Genomic DNA, 20,282 nt, shown 5'->3' on the forward strand with positions numbered 1-20,282 from the left:
GGTCTGTATGTAATGTACTAAGAGTACGAATCTCAGTTTTAAAGGGTAAATCCATGTAATATTTCTATAATCATCAATCAGTATTACAAAGGACAATATCCACCAGTCGAAGATATCTACTTAGGACAACAAACATCATTGTGTACAAGTTGTAACTTCTTGGTTGCTCTAATAGAGCCATCCTTAGGGAGTCCTATACATTGTGGTTTACCAAGAACATGCCTTCACATTTATGTTATTCAAGAAAACACAAATTGGGTAAATTAGATACCATGTCTTATCTCTAACAAGATGTAGCAAGGATCCATAGTCTAGCATTGGTGATTCTAGAGATTGAAAACATGTTATTTATGCTTGGTACGCAAAGTATCAATGAGAGCATAATTGCATTATCACCTCGCACACTGAGCTGGGCGTCACCAACACTTGTGAGATTAGCACGTTGAATAGCGCCTTTTCGCAAATATACCTCCAAAGCATAACTACTCCTTATAAGGATTAATATGCTTATTGGCACCATTGTCAAAATATCAAATATTAGAATTAGGAATTTTTATATGTGTACCATGATGCATAGAAGAATCATAATTCGAATGGATGGTAAATGCATAGTATTTTAGAGAGAATGCAAAAAATCATTTTTTTCAAAACCAAAACCAAATATATTGAATCCTACTCTCTTTGTTGCTTCTTAGCTTGCAACTATAGTCATTGATAAAGTAATTGTTATGTTTGCAACAACACAAATGTCTCTTTTTCTTGTTACTATGATGGTTATATTCACTAAAATTTTATCTAGACTTCGACTTTGAGGAGCTGCCAACAACTGATGCATTTTTGCAATAAATGTTGGATTAATTATAGACATAGAATGATTTAGCTTGGGTTGTTTACTCGTGGATTTTCCTTTGTCATGATCCAAAGAGAAGATGCAAAAGCTTGATAAGAGTTTCAAGAAGCATTTAAGACATTGAAAACTAAGATACCATTTGGAAAGTTACTCCTTAAGATCTTTAATCTTTGTGAGAAATGTATCCAAAGATGTAGTCTTAGATATATGCTTAGAATGCGGTTATTCATGTAGGTACGTGGATGTATTCCAAACATGCTTGGTAGTTTTTGCATGAACAAATATGGGATGCTATTATTATCTTGGTGGATATAGTCAGTAATCTATGAGCTTGTGCATCCTTTGCATTCCATGTAGATGGTGGTTGAGTGGGTTGAACATTTAGTGCATCATTACTTAAGACTTGTCTCATTATCCACTATACCTTTAGAAGCAATTATAGCAACAAAAGACTTTTGTGACTCCTCAATATGTGTAATAATGTTTAATAGTTATTGTCCAACAAATAATACAAAACCATGTTGGATAGTTGGTTCCATTGAGATTCTCATTGATGTTGGGGTAGGGGCCAAAAGTTGGGTGGATGACCCTTGTATTAGTACACATTGTTTCTTTGATAGGCACTTTGCCAAATACAAAATGAAATGCTTTTGTAAGAGTTAGCATGATTGCTTCCACATTGGAGAAGAGATGCTAGCCATTGACACCCCTGAACTAGTAATGACTTTGTTGGGCACCAATGGGGTAGAAGTCTCCTTTTGAAGAAAAGGGATGATCTTCTCACCTGATAACATATGGCTACCACTAGGCATAGGGGAAGCAGTGAGAGGTAAAAATTATTACTTTTTGACATTGGTAGAATATAAGCAGAAACTACCATCCTATACTTCATATACCAAGTTGGAATATTTTTTATAAGATTCTAGAAAGGAATAAAAGTGTTAAGCATCCATAGATAAGAATGTGAGCGCAACAAAGTGAAGAAAACTTGCTGGACAGATACAATCAGTTTCCAGTCACCATAAGGGCTAATTATGAAGTATTGGTAGTAGTGGGACATGTTGAGCCACTATCGGTGGGGGCGCCATTTAGACCTCCCCCCCCCCCCCCACACACACACACACACACACACACACACACACACACACACACACACACACACAAAGAAAATGAAAACAAGAAAGTAAATTCCTATAAAAACAACATAGGAACCATGATTGAGAGACCATTGGGAAAAATACCAAGATGGATGAGGAGACAAGATCAGACAACCCCCAAATAATCCACATCCTACTTAAAAAATTTTGATGTGATCTATGCATGTACAAGATTGATAGCTTCATGATATGCAAACAAACAATCAACCTGAAACCTCATAGTCAAGCACTCGTAAGCACATTTCATGAACCTATAATGTGATATAGTGTGAGTGGGTGAAGGCTATACAAATTCCTTTTATGAGTTCAAAAATCATATAGCAATTTAATTTAATTTATTTTGTTAATGCATAGTGAATTGGATTGCGAAACTCAATCCCACTCAAACTTCGACTTGACAAGGGTCTCTAAGATGTAGTTGGTTTTTACAATTACATGATGTTTGGTGCAAAATGCATGCATATGTGACGACATAAGTGAATTCTACTACAATTAAATGTGTTGTGGTACATGTGTATGTGCATACGTGATATCAAGAATTTATTTTTAATTAAAAAATTAGATGGAATTATGGTGCAATGTGGTCGTCATACGATAGGGGTTCCTTTTACAAAATAACAATTAGGTTGATTTTAATTAAATATTATGGGATTCATTATGTTCATTTGGTGGCGTAATGGTCAGGCCAATTTTATTTATAATTTAGTAATCTTATGGTGCACATGGAGAACGAAAAGAAAAAGGACCTAGTAATGTGTAGGACACTTGCAAGATTTGATCGCACAATGAGGAAAGGAATGCAAACCCGTGGGACTACGTTGTCCAAAAATCCACAGATAGGAGAGGCAAACGGGCGACTAACAACAACTAGTTATCCTTGTGTGTGAAAAAAACAACACTTCTAATAAAAATTCTAATTTAAAAAACAATGTAGTGAAATAGTTTTTTTTCGTTGAGGGATTTTTAGAAATTTTAATCTATATTTTTTAAGTCTTAGAGATTTTTAATGGATTTTCTAGTTTTTTATTTGGGTTTTTCAAATTAACCATAAGTTCTCTTTTCTTGACTAACTTTATTGCAGCTACTTCCAATTCTACTAAGTTGGAGGCATGTTCTTGCTTCTTCTGTTCGATTGATGGTATTAGTCTTGATAGGACTAAGACAATCTTTAGCATTGTGGCCTTCTTGACTGGCTTTATTGGCAACTATTTCTAATTCTATTAAGTTGGAGGCATGCTCATGATTCTTATGTTGGTTATCCGTGGCATTAGCCTTGGGACTGGGACAATATTTAACATTGTGGCCTTCTTCTTTATATTAGCTACAAAGGGGCTTGTAATCCATGGATCTTCTAGGGTTTGGATGATTTGGGAAGATATAACCTTTCTCTCCTCATTTGTAACATTCCACTTTTGATCTTTGTTCACAACTTGATTGTCTTCCTCTCTGTAACTTTAGGAGAGAAACCTCCTTGGACCAAAATTAAGACCAAACTCTTTGGGCTTCGGGCCAATATCTTGGGCTGTCATCTTGGATTCAAGCACGTTCTTCACTGAAGTACTTTCAATTAGCTTTTTACAATGCAAGCAAATTCCATCTATAATTTGTGGGTATGTACAAGTAGTGGTTAGAATTGGCTCTTTGTGATGGAGAGACTTTGAGCTGAGTAGAATGACTAATAGAAGATGCCATAGAGATGCTTTTGAAGGTTTGGAGAACCTAGAAGGTTGACCTTCAGATAAAACCAATGTTTTGCCTTTGATATTTCTTAAGCTTAGTACTTGTAGACGAAGTAATTCTTTTTTTTTGCAAATATTGGATGTTTAGTTGCTATTCTTGTGGAATCTCAATATCTGACCAATTGACACATTCTGATAGAAATCTTTGTGCACTCTCATTTGCCTTCATAATAATGGTTTGTTCTTTTTCTTTTTTTAAATTTGTTCCTTCTAGTACTCTAAGGATTGCAAGGGACATGCATCTAAAGACCATTCTACATTGGATGGCTAAATGTGTAGAAGAAGTTTTCATATGTAAGTTAGAAGTTCTGATATGTAAATGCACTAACTTTGAGAGATAAGGATCATCTATAGAGATAACATAAATATGAAGCCCTAAATCAAAAAAGATTGGACCATATGAGAGAGGAGAGACAAGAATACCAACTCCATCATATGGGTACCTATTTTAGAGTATCCTACAATTGTAATGTCCACCATTGGCACCGATGATGTAGCCAAGGGGATAATTTCCCAAATCAATTCAAAACTAATTTTTTATATCCTGATTATGTCGTCACACCACATGCTTATGAGTACAATAAGGGATTGAGGGGTCCAAACCACACTTGAACATAAAGCATCTCCTTCCCTTTGTAATTATGGGCTCAATGGAAGAATTGAATTATTCCACTTAGATCCTTCTTTGTTGCAGCCATCAGTCTTTCTCATTAATAGTATTAAAGTAGACCATGATAATAGCTAATGTCTGGATTCTCCTCCTCAAGACCATGACTATGTTGCACAATTGGCTAGAAATCGCCATCTTTGATAGCCTTATCTTGGATCTTGATGGTGCGTGCAAAGGCAGCTTGGACCTTTACATGGTTGTTCTGATAATCATTGAGTTGATCATGCATTATTGCTGCTATCAAGGCATCCTACGTGGAAGTGGCGTACAAAACCACAATGTTTTGCAATAGGTACAACATGCTAGGTACTATGGTTGAGACAACAAATCATGGCATCTGATAGATATGAATAAGGTTAATTCCCAAATTTCCATGACCTCGCCTTTGTTGCTATAAAGTATCTTCAACATCCCATCTTTCTTGTCAAAGTAGACTCCACTTACTACTACGAAGAGCATTGCTCTCTTTTGCGACATCAACATGGAATCAATCCAATCACAAAGGTGAGACTTCAATCTTAGAGCAGTACTACTTCCTACCTACAATTTTGAATTGCTTGGTGACATACATCAATGAGAGAAGATTTATGCTTGCTCTCTTGTGATCAAGCCATCAAACTTTGCACAAAGCTACACAAAGGCTCAATGTTAAAATTGAGTCACGTGTGAGATGGCGACTATAGTAGCCTACTTGGCTTTTTATTAATGTTTTATCCTCAACATGGTGGTAGCTGCTGCTTCTTCTTTTGGTCCGCTTGGTAGATATTTGGCAAAGGATAATAGAATGGTTGCTCAACTCGAGAAAGCTTGGGGGCTTGGCTATGGCTTCTGCCGAGGCTGAAGAAGCAAGCCTCCTGGAGCAAACCTTTGGACTCGGCCGGTAGTGCCACTGTGGATTCTTACAGTGCCCTCCCCCTCCCTTGCCCTTCGCTCCACCTCCATGCAAGCCTTGACGCATCCATGGAAGTCTGTGCCTGTGGCGTGCCTACGCCATCGAAGCTCCGCAAAGATAGGCAAGATTTGCATGAAGACCGTGCCCCTGTGGCTCCACATGAGCCATGGAAGTTCAACGAATGCGAGGATTTCCATGAAGTCCGTGCCTCTGCGGCTCGGCCTACACGATTATCATCACTATGTGGATGTCGGGTGTGAAGGCTCAGGCAATGAGAATCATCATTATATGATTCATGATGATGATCAGCCCCAGCCATTAGATTGCGATTTGCACGGCCCGTGTGCAAACCCTAGCGATGCGCTCATGTCCATATACCCCGAATCTTGCACTTGACAATCTTTCCATTAGAGCATAATTATGTTGCTCATCTTAGTGTAGGAGAGCCACATAGTCGATTTATTCATACACCAAAGCTCTCTAGCTATATGATCACACACCCTCATGTAGCATCGATAGATATGGGTATAAATACATGTGCATACATACACACATGTAACACCTATACATACATCATACATCTATTGATACCAACACGTGCAAATGTGGAAGTTAACAAAATGCAAGCATCTATAAAGTATATGATGCAAGAGAGAGAGAGAGAGTGTGTGTGTGTGTGTGTGCGTGTGTGTGAACATGTTGCTATGTTGTGTTTGGAGTTATGAACTCTGATCTTACCATGTATGGTTGTGTAGATGAATTGTGTTTAGGCCTATGTGATAAAGCGAGAAGGTAGAGAATGAAATATGAGTGCTAAATTTAAGACCATGTGCTATTGGTAGTGGTGCTTTATGGTACTTTGATGCTTTTACTAAGAGAGATATATCTATATACACATTTTTTCGAAATGCCAAGTGTTTTGGTAGTTATTGGTAGACCAATCAAAATATCTCACCATGAGTACTTTTCACACATAGAAATATTACAGTACACTCTTGCAAAGCCAAGTAATATATCATGTACGTCATGTAGTGCCTTAATGTGCTTGTGGTAGTAGTTTCAATCCACAATTATGCTTCATTGCAATTTAAAATGCATAGATATTTTGTACATCAACTTATTATATGGATTAAAGTAAATACATCTACTTTGAATAAATACCAATATCATATGAATAACATAGATATGCGAGTGGGAGGCATACATATAATTATCACCAAGTATGTTGTCTATGTTAACGTTTGACAATGAATCTAATAAGCATAATGAAGAAAACACATAACCATGCATCACAAATTATATACAAACATTCAGTATAAGAATTGCATGAGAGAGAGAGAGAGAGAGAGAGAGAGAGAGAGAGAGAGAGAGAGAGAGAGAGAGAGAGAGAGAGAGAGAGAGAGAGAGAGAGAGAGAGAGAGAGAGAGAGAGAGAGAGAGAGAGACTTTACTTAATACATATAGAATAGACACCAAGTGGTAGAGCCTCAGTGATAGGGACGAAGAGACCTACTATTGTGGATATAGAATCTAGAAAAGACCCAAAGAAGTCCAAGGTCAAAGCATCGGCAACATCCATGCCATTAGCCATACCAATAGCAACCAACTATGATGAATACGTGCAAGAGCTCCTAGGCCAACTCGAAAATATGAAGGAAGACAAGAAGGCCACTATGGTAGAATTAGAGATTGAGAAGGATGCGTTCATTGCCTACCAGTAGTTAGAGAAAAAAAAAGTAGGTAACCATCTATCAAAGGCAGGTGAATGATCTAAAGAAGAAACTAGAAGCAAGGAAGAAAATGGAGGTGGAGAAACAAGAAGAGAGTGCAGAGGAACTCCAAATGGAAAAGCTAGAGGGAGAAATGGGGCTAGAAATGGACTTCTCAAGCCTTGTACAAGGGAAAAGGGACATGGAATAGCAATTTGAACAACTTAAGAAACTCGAAGAGGAGCTCACTGAGAAGCTGAAAAGGGTGAAGATATAGTCCCATGTAGAGTTCCATAAGGAGAGATGAAAAAAGGAATGATCACTGAAGAAACTGCAAGAGGCTAGGGTATAGAAAGACAATGAGTCAACTAAAAATCTACTAGAGGCGAAAAACCAACACCTTCGTATCCTTCAAGAGCAGGAATGACTGAAAGAATGTTGAGATATTTACAATCACACCTACTTCAGTCTCTTTGTAAGGAGCAGTGAGGGCTCAGGACCAGAATCCCATATGCACATTAGGAGAAGTGCTACCATTCAGTTTCCTATAAAGCATTGTACTGGCACTCTTTTCTAATGCAATGTCATAGTATTTTTTTCCTTCAGTAAAGTCTTAGTGTCATTGTTAGTCAATACACAAGATTGTGTTTATAAGTCCAAGCTTCCATCTTGGAACCTAATTCACTTGTGTTAGAAGTAGTCAACATCCAAATGTTGCAAATTGAGGAATAACTGCCTATCAATTAGGCACTAAAATTCAACCATTGGGAGTAGTGGGAGAATGAATGTAGGCCATTTGAATTTGAATTCTTCTATCCTTCTACCTTGAATCGAGTGCTACCCCCACAAGTGGTTGAAGGAGCCATCTAGGTCTCAAAGAGGCTAGGGAAGCAGTGCCTAGACGAGAGGGTTAAAAATCCCATGTTATAGAGAAGAGAGCCCATAAAGTATTGGGAGGACAAGGCCATGGAAGGGCCAAGAAAACTCAAAGACTATGAATCCCAACCTAAATGGTACCAAAAGATCTGGGACAACAATTTTGAGGAATGGATGGCTTTTTGCAACACGCTACCGGCGCATGAAAGGAATGACCCCACTTCCAATGCTTACCCAAGGTGCCATAGTGTGGATGTTGATCGGGAAAAGCATGGTAGGCATGACTTTCGTTTGATCTACAATGTCAATGCTGCCACTCCTGAAGAATACTTGACCTTTGGGGCATAAGACCTCCGACCCTCCATCACTCACTTCTTGGATGAGTTCATGGCATGCCTTGAGCTCGCTCTTCTTACCACTTGTAATTACCTCCACCTCTTACAAATCATACTAAAAGGAAAACTTGCAGTTTAGGAAGAGTGTCTACCACCCCTCTATTTTGATATCAATGTAGGGGTAGGTAGTTATGCAATGACCCGTCTGATGTTAAGGCCATTTGATGGGACCTAGAACGAACCATCGTGCACTAGCCAGACCTCTATCTCACGCGCTCAACAACCCCACGGCCTCGCGGCCAGGAGCGTTGATGACACATACATTGCCTTCCCAAACATCTTGCGTTTGTATTACGTTGTTTGTAGTCCACTTTTCTCTCACCCACTACTTCTCAGAGGGAATTCCTTACACATTGCCTAATGGCATGAAGCACAGACATAGGGGGTCCTCCAACGGTTGAGTGCCGCCACCCCTTTGCGACTCTCCTACACCTTGGGGATTGGCCCCTCGGTGCGTCGCTCAACATATAAACATTTCGCACAAAATCCACTCAAGGTACCAATTGATCGTATACAGGAATGTACCATTGTCCTTACTTCTCTTTCCCTTAGACCCCATGACTAGCCTATGGCTTAGGGTGTCCTGTCTCTCACTCAACGTGGGTCAAGGTCCTAATGAAAGCAATTGCTGTGCATCCAGAATTTCTGATACCTTTAAATATTTCCATGATTTATGCATATTGTGGATGCTAAGTGCTCAAAAAATTATAAAATCAGTATTGTGCACATGTGGAAAACATCCTTTTAATGATTTTCAACTACCATTCTTATGCGGCGTTGCATGAACCTAGCACCGGGGAACCCCTTGTGCTACTAGGCCCTTATTTTATAATTATTCACCGACCTATATGGTATGCAAACAAAAACCAGCAAGCTTTTCATCATTTCACTCAGCATTTAGACACATTTTAACCACTCTACCCTCCCATCGATCAAATGTTGCATTGTTACATAGATTTATAAGGCATTTTGCCATCATTTTATGTGTAAAAAGCGGAAAAAGACACACTAGAACAAGAAGATGGGGCTGAACTGAGGCAAATCCTCATGCTTCAGTCCCCACAAACATTCACGAACATTGTTCTTAATTTTCATTAGTTTTCGGCACCCGAAATGCATTTTTCCCCTATTTTTAGTGGTTTTTCTCTATTTTCCTTGTATTTTTCCTTATTTTAGCATTATTTAATTACTGAAAATTCAAAATAGGTTATGGGCTGTGGCCCTTAGTTCCTTCTTGTAACAAAAATGAAAATTTAGTTGGTGTTCCTATTTATTCTTCCAATTTTAACATCATTTTCCCTTGGTTTTCGTATTTTACGTGTTTTAGTGTATTATTTTGGGCCACAAGATGCGTGTTTTTCTGATTTTCTGATTATGATCAACAAACACTCATGGAAAACAACTACATAAACAATTTTTAGCCCACATGAACAACATTTTATCAATCAAAAGCAAAACAAAATTGAATTACCGCTTATTTGCATGTTTTGAGTTTCATGTCTATGGCTACAAATCTGAAAATCAACAGCACTTCATGCTCATGGTGATCACACGTCACCATTTCCAGCCCGTGGAGCGATCCAATCGATGCCAAACAAGCCTCCACCATTATTTCTTCTTCCTTTCTCTTCCCGCATGAATCCCCCCTTAGAGGAGAGAGAAAGACTGATTTTCTCTCTCTCTCTCTCTAGAGGCTGCCATTCTGCGCGCGAAGGACGGCGATAAGAGGCCGAGAGAACAGGGATTTCAGCCCTGGCTTTAGATAGCATGGGTGTATTGTAGTGCCCAAGGCCCTCCCTCTCCACACGTCGCTCTGCGCCCCCCCTCCATGGTTTTTTTTTCAGCCACGAAACCCCCCCCCCCCCCCCCCCCCCCCATTCGCGTTGAATTTGGGGCCCAAAGGGGCCCCCAAAGGGTGGCACCCTTTCATTTCTCTTTTGACCGGCCGGTTTTTGGCCTAACTCTAGTGTCCGGCGTTTGTTTTACAGTCCGAAAATTTCTGTGAGCTCATCTTGAGGTCCCGCACTGCCTGCCAATTCCTGTGACTTGTACTGGCACACGGAAAAATTACTAACAATTTGGAAGTGTTATACGGGCATCCTTAGAGTACTTTGATGCTTAAAATCGTCCTAGATCGAGCTGCCGTCTTTGACATTGAATATTTTTCCCTTGATATTCACAAATTTTAGCTATTTTTAAGCACTTCTCAGCACCAAAATTCCGCTCTCATTGGCGACCACGGGATAGGACGACTCAGCCTGTTGAATCCACGAACATATCTGCACATAAGCAACCAAAGAAGCATCAAGCTGATACAAAACAAATATGCGATAAAACTCAGCACAACGCTCACCCTACCCCGTGACAGAACCAAGGCATGACATCCACAAGGAGTAGGCCTAGCATCATCTAATAGAAGATCCGAAGCGAGTCACTAACCAACTGCTCCAACACAACCAAACTAAGAAGAATTGTCAAAGAGGTTACTCTAAGTGGTGGTCTGAACTACCTACCAACTAAGGACAACACAACTAGGAGCTCTTACTAGGTGAGGACTCCTATAGCCTGATCAAGAAGTATGTTCTTTTAGCACCTTTTCCTTTAGGGCTTTATTTAAGTGACATACTTGGGTATGTAAAAAGGAGGGAGCTGAGCGTAGTGACCCAAGGAGAACAGGGCATCGGGCTCAGGACCTGTCTCGGCACCCAAGAACCTACCAAGCCCTCGCAAGGCGACACTTAATCCTTTTCTAATGCTCACTTTTATTTTTGCTCCAACCTTCCTTGTTTTGTTATTCTTTTTTTTTCCAGCAAGAAGCCACCCCTAGGAAGACAAGATATCGGCCACGGGTCTGACTCGTCCCCAGGAACCTACTAGGTCTTCGCAAGGCGACGATCAACTGCTTATACATTTTCATTCATTTTCTTTTCTTTGAAAGGGGTTAGAACTCCTTTTTACACACCTTCATATTTATATTCATCTTTTGGGATGTTCGGGGTTTCTTGGCATCATCATTATTATCTTTTGGCAGGCTTCTCTAACTGCCTCACAACTAGCAGTGACTCCTAGAATGGCTGCCTAGCAAGCGAGCAGAACAGGGCCACTAGGACTTCCTTCTAAAACAGGTCTTTTAATACCTGGCAATGCCTTAATAGGAGGTACCGACTACTCAGACCTCCCTCAGACATACTTAGCCTAAACCTGGGACTTCATGCCTTGGTTGCCGGTCCCCAACAAAAATATACCCCCTCGACAAGTACAAATACACATATAACAGGAAAGAAAAGTACTCGTAAAGGAGAGGTATCACCTGGATTGGCCACAAGAAGCTTCCATCGCAGCAAAGGCTCCTCCAGGCTCCACCAAATTCCACGAACCACGAAACCTGTCCAGCACAACACTTAAAACAAAAACCCAATTAAACGCACCCGCACTAGATAGGGAAATGGCCCTCTTGGCCTAATGAAATCAAACATGACTTTGCCAATAGATTGGCCCTCTTGGCCTAATGAAATCAAACAATACTACACATAACATCCTCCTGGAAACAACTATGATAGACATCAAAGCATAACATTCCCAGGGGAACAGAGGCTCGTAGCCCTAAACTAGGTGCATTAAATTATAACCCATCTCTCCTGCGTATATCGCTAGAGGTGTTCGCATCACATGTCATCTAATCAGTATGTGGGTCCAAGATAATAAAGGCAGATGAGTCTCGCCCACCCTCTGCATCACCCAGATTAGCCATCGTCTGCCAAAGAGGGCATGTTCAGAAAGCATACCCCACAAACGACCAGGTCCTGTCTCATCGTCAATAGATATATCGGGACAAGGACCACAATTAAAGAAGAGGTCTTCTTCATACGCAAAATTAGCCAATGAATCGGCAAACTGATTCCAATTTCGTGAAATCAGCTGAAAAGACACTCTATCAAATTCGTCTAGCAGGGCTATGGCAGTATGATGGTACATGCAAAGGATGGGGTTTCGTATTGTGTACGTCCCATTGAGTTGATTTAAAACCAACTGAGAGTCCCCTTTCACCAACAACTGGTGGATACCACCCTTCTTTGCAATATTCAAACCCCATAATCGGGGCTTTGTATTCCACCATATTATTGGTAAAATTCACCCTGAGATAAGCAACTAACTTCATGACAATGCGTCGTCGGGGGTCTCGGATGACAACTCCTACACTTCCTTTTTTGCATGGACCCCTGGACGCCCCATCAAAGTACAAGGTGTACGTCCATAAAGGGTTTACATATCCCGCCATCCTGAACTCTACTCGTAATTATGGTAATCGAAATTTAGCATATTCAACGGGTGGACTGTAGGCTCCATCCCTCCATCATCATTGAATTCAACAGGGATGCTCGTCAAAATTTGTAGGCAGTGATGGCAGAAGACCTTGATCTCCCAAATAAATGTCCTGCCTTCTTGCTCAGTCACCTTGTATCCTTTGCTCCACCAAATGAGCTTTTCTTGATGATACCTCTGTTCTAAGTATGGGTGTTCTAAATAAGGGATCGGACGACCCATCAACCTCTATCATGATTTCCTTGCAGATGTTTGATCGATCTTGCCTAGACCTGCAAGGTAGTCATAGTATTAGTGCAATTTGAAATAATAAGTTTTAATCTTATTAAGATTAACCTTATTTTTAAATTCTATCCCCTCAAGATCAGCTAACAAGACTGTGGATTTATTCTTTCCTATTCTAACGATCCTATAGGGCCCATCCCATTTGGGCTCTAGCTTGCCTGGAAATAATTCGCGTCGTGCGTCATAATACAGAACAAGCTGTCCTTTCTTGAAGGTGTATTTCTTGGCTTTAAGATCGTGTAGCTGCTTCATTCGGCGCTTCGCCACTTCTTGGTGCAATAAGCTCTACAGCTTAAGCTCATCTAACTGTGCCAATGTTATCAAGCGCTCAAAAAGTGCGTCTTCATCACTCAAAGAATGATTGATGGAAAACCGAATAGTCGGCAGCTCAATCTCTAAAGGCAAGACACACTCCTCCCCATATACTAACTTGAACGGGGTATGGCTAGTGGCTCTTTTGAAGGTCGTATTGTAGGCCCACACTGCCACGTATAACTTTTTATCCCAATCCTGTTTCTTTTTCGACATAATTTTGGACAGGATGTCCACAAGCTGCTTGTTGGTGCTTTCAACTTGCCCATTGGCTTGCGGGTTATATGGGGTTGTCTTGTTATGCTTGATTTGCCAAGTCTTTGTCAAGCTTTTGATCACCTTATTCAGGAAATGGGTTCCGCGGTCCGACACTAATTCTTTCGGCAGACCAAAACGGCATATTATCTGCTCTAAAAGGAAACTAGTAGTTTCTTTAGCATCATCTTTCCTTGTTGCACGTGCTTCTAACCACTTTGTGAAGTAGTCAGTTGCTACAATAATATAGCTTTTTTGCGCAGTCAACGACGGAGTAATAGGACCCACAAAGTCTATTCCCCACTTCTCAAATGGAAGTATCGCCATAATAGGGGTGAGTGGTCTTTTCCTATTCTCTCGACTATCATGTCGTTGACAAATATCGCATCTCTTAACATACGCAAACGCATCCTGGAAGATGGCAGGCCACCAATAACCTGCTCTTAAAGCCTTTTGTGATGTAAGCCGTCCAGCAAAATAGCCGCCGCAAGCAGAATCATGGCACTCTTCCAAAATGAATGGCACCTCGTCAGGCATCACACATCGGCGATAGATGTCATCAACCCCTTGCCGATATAATGTACCTGCGATCAAGGCAAACTTTAACGCTTGCTGCCTAATTTTCCTTCTCTCAGCTTTAGATAATTCGGATCCCGCCTCTCCTGTCGATAAATAATGCGTTATTGCAGCGTACCAGGAGGGAATAGATGCCGTATCTATTTTAAATAACAACTCCATGTCACTACCTTCAGCCACAAATTCTTTCGGCTCCCCAAAGTCCACAAGACATTCCACGATGCCTTGCAACCTTGGTGGCTTACTCCTGATTTCATAATCAAACTCCTGTAAATTGATTAACCACTTAGCTAGACGATCAGGCGGCTGTAGCTTATTCATCAATAGTCGAAGCCCCTCCGCCTTCGTATAAAGCACGACTTTCTCATAGAGAATATAATGCCTGAATTTCTTGGTCCCAAAGACCATCGCTAGACACAACTTCTCCATGTAGGTATAATTGATCTCTGAAATGCCCAATTTTCGACTAGCAAAGGCTATCGGATGATACCACTTCTCTTCCCAAATTTGGGCTAAACAGCAGCTGATACTATACATGGTGGCTGCTAAGAATATATAGAACACCTCACCTCTTTTAGGTGCTTTTAAAACGGGAGCTCTTGCTAGCTCCTGTTTCACATCCTCGAATGCTACCTTACAAGGGTCACCCCATACAAACAAACAGCTAAAGGACAATAAATTTGTAAGCGGCAACGTTCTTTTTGCCAAGGCATTTATGAATCTACGGTAATAACCAACCGAAGACAGAAAGCTATGAACTTCTTTCGGAGTGCGTGGTGGACCCATGGCAACTATAACTTTGACCTTCTCGGGATCTGTCGCAATTCCTACCGAACTGACCACATGACCCAGCAATAGCCCATAAGGTACTCCAAAAACACACTTCCGTGGGTTTAGGGCGATGCAAAATTGTCTACAGCGCTCAAAGCATTTTCTTAAAATGATCAACTGCCTTCCTCTCAACTGCCTTCTTCAGGGGATATGTCACCGAATGTCTTATCTGCTGTTCGTTGCCACGAACCAGGCGCATTGCATAAACCAAAGGCCATCACATGGTACGCAAAAGTACCAAATACAGTAATAAAAGTTGTTTTCAACTTGTCCTCTTCTGCAATTGCCATCTGGTTATATCCTGCAAAGCAATTCATAAACGAATATATCTCCCTACCCGCTAATTGATCCAAAATCTGGTCAATAAATGGCAACGGGTAGCAGTCCTTAACTCTCTGCTTATTCAGCTCCCTAAAGTCTACACATAATCGAATTTGATTATTTTTCTTCTTTCTGATCACAACTGGCGAACACCATTCCGTGTGTTGCATATGAAAAATCAAACCCGCTTTTCGAAGCTTTTGTAACTCTTCAAACAGCCCGTCCCTCAGTTCGAAAGGCATACGCCTTACTTTCTATCGTACACGACGATTGCCCTCTTTCAATGGAATTGTATGAACAGCAAGACTAGGAGGAATGCCTCTCAGCTCATCATAACTCCAGGCAAAGATATCACGGAATTCCTAAATCAAGGCCACATAGTCCTCCCTTTCTACTGTGCTGAGCATAGAACCTAATTTGATTGGCCGCGAATCATCAGGCGTACCAAGGTCTAGCTCGACAACATCTGCATCTCTTATACGATCTTGGGCCTCTATCGGCTCGTTCAAAGTGATCTGATAGATGTCTTCCGTCGTGGATCCCTCTTTGGACTCATCACTCGATGATGTCTCACTGGCAGATAAATCTTCTAATGTCTCCAATTCTGTAGAGGATAGAGGAGCTCTCTCACTCTGCGGGGACTCAGGATAAGCATCAACCACCACACGCTGGGCACCTCTGCCAAATATTAGCCGACCGGCGGGTATATCTACTTGGCAGTCCGCTTGCAAGATCCAAGGTCGTCCAAGTAATACTTGGTAACTTGGACGCCCTGCAAAACAAATCACCCTAAAGTCCAACATGCATTCTACATTTGCAACAGTGACATGGACCTTAGTAATGCAGCCTTCCGGCTGCCTCAAACTATCATCTGCCATTCTGAGAATTGTGGAGGTATCTTTCTGGATCGCAAGACCCAACCTTTCCATCAGTTCAAAACTCATAATGTTAAGAGATGATTCCGTGTCGACAATGGCATAATCTACTAATATCCCATCGACATAGGCTGCAACCCTTGGGCAATGCTTCTCAGCATGCTCGAACCAGTCATCACCAACTCGTGCAATACCCAAAGGTTCTACGATATACCCGGTATGGAGGATCTTTCTAAATTCCTTACGTACTCGTGGAGAAAGCTTAATAAGCTGCAAAAGATTCACATCCGGCTTGACTTCACAAAGAGAGCTCGCCAAATCGAATTCATGATAGTTCGATAGAGCTCGCTTTTCACGCCAAACCATCCGCTCTTTAGGTCGCTGAACCGGCTTTATTGCCTCTTTTTTAACTTTTACCTTCTTCTTTGGTGATTCCTTATCGGCTTTACTTTCCACGGGCTTCAAAGGTCCCCCTTCCATGGCAGGATCCAAAACTTGCGTTCCTTTGTCGCCTTGTTTAGGGTTTCCATCGACAGGCTTATCCTTGTCGGCCTCTCTACCCTTTTGACCTCTTGTAAGAATAGCTCGCAGATTAGAGGTTTCAGCATCATTAACACGTACAGCCTCAATCAAACTAACCCCACTAACACTAGGTAGCTCCTCCACTGTAGTCTTTGGTCGTTGAAGTATTTGTTTAGGGCCGTCTTCTCGTTGGGAATCATTTCCTTGCACACGATGATTAACAGGCCCCGGTTTTGCCGACTACCTTGCTGGAGGGAACTGATCTTACTCTAGCAAGTAGCTGCTAAATGGCCAAATTTTCCACAGATGTCGCACTTAACATTTGGGCAATTTCTTGGATAGTGTTGCCCACCACACCATTTGCAGCTAAACCTCGAAGGTGCACCCTCATCTGGGTATCTACTTCCTATCAAATTTTGTTGTTTTTTAAGGAAGTTGACATCAACGGCTATTTGTCGATACTGCTCCATAATTATGTCGGTATAATGCTTCATCATATCCTTAACCTCGTCAAGAACATTGGAAGCGCTCGACTCATAGCCTTGGTCATTACCATGTCGTTCCATCGGCCTAAGAATTCGATTAGGCACTGGTTGTTGAGCCACATGCATGGTATTAGAATTGATTGCCTAGCCTTCACCATTTGGAGGCATTTGACTGCCCGTAGGCATCGACATGCTAGGGGGAGCTGGTAATAAAGGCACATTCTGCATCATGTTCCCTCTCCCATTAGGATTAGCCATCGCTATCCCTTGGCCATCGCCATATTGTTTCCCAATACTAGACCCATATTCGAATTGCCTCGAGAAGCATAGGCTGCTTGTAGTCGAGATTCCACCTCTTGTGCTCGTGTAATGGCAGTATCTATATCCCCCAAGGGGACACTACTCAACTGCAATTGGATGTTAAAGTCCAAACCATGTAGGAAATATTGCAATTGGGCAGCTGTGGGGATAGGAATAGAGGTGTCCAACTTACGGAAAACCTCTTTTATTTTCTTCGCATAAGCACGAATATCCTCATGTGGTTCTTGGTGGGTCACGTTGAGTACACGCAACCAATATTGCCCACCCCTTTCAGGGGCAAACTCCCTTTGAAAAGCTCCATAAAATGCATCAATATTCAATATGGTTCCGGCTTCTAAACCATGATACCATATGGCAGCTCTTCCTTTGAGAGTCATGTTGAAGAACATCATTAAATGTCCTTCTTCTTGGATGCGACAGTTAAACATCAGCTTTTGAAACTCCCTAATGTGGAGTTCTACATCTTCCTCAACTAACCCATTAAAAATGGGTAGCGGGTAACCTAGAGCCGGAAAATCCGTCGTTCCTGCTGGAATTGCAATAGGCTGCGCCATGACGGAAATTGGATTTGCACTAGGAATAGGGGGCGGTGGGGTTGCACCTCCCGCACTTGATGTAGATTGGCTTATGGAAGGAAGGCGAGCATTAGAGCTCCCCCCTTCTCCTAACTTACTACTTGTGGCACAAAGACCACTAGATCCACTCCCTCGTAAGGGTTCAGCACCGTTACGCTTAGGGGAATATCTCCTAAAAATTTTAGCATGTCGCTAGCTCTTTTGTCTCTCTCTTGCTTTTGGATTTCTGCTAGACGATGCTTATCGATAAATAACGGATCAATCACAGTATCCTTTGGCATAAACTGCTAATTGGTCCCTAGACAACTAGGATTCGAGGGCCGCCACTTCTAAGCAGCTCCCGGCAGACGCACCACTGATGGGACCTAGAACGGGCCGGCACTGGCTCGTGCACTAGCCGGACCTCTATCTCACGGGCTCAACAACCCCACGGCCTCGCGGCCAGGAGCGTTGATGACACATACATTGCCTTTCCAAACATCTTGCGTTTGTATTACGTCGTTTGTAGTCCACTTTTCTCTCACCCACTACTCCTCAGAGGGAGTTCCTTACACATTGCCTAATGGCACGAAGCACAGACATAGGGGGTCCTCCAACGGCTGAGTGCCGCCACCCCTCTGCGACTCTCCTACACCTTGGGGATTGGCCCCTCGGTGCGTCGCTCAACATATAAACATTTTGCACAAAATCCACTCAAGGTACCAATTGATCATATACAGGAATGTACCATTGTCCTTACTTCTCTTTCCCCTAGACCCTATGACTAGCCTATGGCTTAGGGTGTCCTATCTCTCACTCAACGTGAGTCAAGGTCCTAATGAAAGCAATTGCTGTGCATCCAGAATTTCCGATACCTTTAAATATTTCCATGATTTATGCATATTGTGGATGCTAAGTGCTCAAACAATTATAAAATCAGTATTGTGTACATGTGGAAAACATCCTTTTAATGGTTTTCAACTACCGTTCTTATGCGGCGTTGCATGAACCTAGCTAGCACCGAGGAACCCCTCGTGCTACTAGGCCCTTATTTTATAATTATTCACCGACCTATATGGTATGCAAACAAAAACCAGCAAGCTTTTCATCATTTCACTCAGCATTTAGACACATTTTAACCACTCTACCCTCCCATCGATCAAACGTTGCATTGTTGCATAGATTTATAAGGCATTTTGCCATCATTTTATGTGTGAAAAGCGGAAAAAGACACACTAGAACAAGAAGGTGGGGCTGAACTGAGGCAAATCCTCATGCTTCAGTCCCCACAAACATTCACAAACATTGTTCTTAATTTTCATTAGTTTTCGACACCCGAAATGCATTTTTCCCCTATTTTTAGTGGTTTTTTTCTATTTTCCTTGTATTTTTCCTTATTTTAGCATTATTTAATTACTGAAAATTCAAAATAGGTTATGGGCTGTGGCCCTTAGTTCCTTCTTGTAACAAAAATGAAAATTTAGTTGGTGTTCCTATTTATTCTTCCATTTTTATGCTCAAAAACATAATTTTCCCTTGGTTTCCATATTTTACGTGTTTTAGTGTATTATTTTGGGCCACAAGATGCGTGTTTTTCTGATTTTCTGATTATGATCAACAAATACTCATGGAAAATATCAACATAAACAATTTTTAGCCCATATGAACAACATTTTATCAATCAAAAGTCATGAAATCTCAAATTTCCTTTGAAAAAAAATTTGAATTACCGCTTATTTGCGTGTTACGGGTTTCATGTCCATGGCTGCAAATCTAAAAATCAGCAGCACTTCATGCTCATGGCAATCAGACGTCACCATTTCCAGCCCGTGGAGCGATCCAATCGATGCCAGCCACCATTCTTTCTTCTTCCTTTCTCTTCCCGCATGAATCCCCCCTTAGAGGAGAGAGAGGGAGGAGAGAGAAAGACTGATTTTCTCTCTCTCTCTACAGGCTGCCATTCTGCGCACGAAGGATGGCGATAAGAGGCCGAGAGAACAGGGATTTCAGCCCTGGCTTCAGATAGCATGGGTGTATTGTAGTGCCCAAGGCCCTCCCTCTCCACACGTCGCTCTGCGCCCCCCCTCCATGGTTTTCTTTTCAGCCGCGAAAAAAAAAGCCCCCCCGCCTCCCCCATTCGCATTGAATTTGGGGCCCAAAGGGGCCCCCAAAGGGTGGCACCCTTTCATTTCTCTTTTGACCGGCCGGTTTTTGGCCTAACTCTAGTGTCCGGCGTCCGTTTTACAGTCCGAAAATTTCTGTGAGCTCGTCTTGAGGTCCTGCATTGCCTGCCAATTCCTGTGACTCCTACTGGCACACAGAAAAATTACTAAAA

The sequence above is a fragment of the Lygodium microphyllum genome, chromosome 29, assembly GCF_053477565.2.
Source record: "Lygodium microphyllum isolate KBCC chromosome 29, Lygodium_microphyllum_v1.1.10, whole genome shotgun sequence".
NCBI classification, from domain to species: Eukaryota; Viridiplantae; Streptophyta; class Polypodiopsida; order Schizaeales; family Lygodiaceae; genus Lygodium; species Lygodium microphyllum.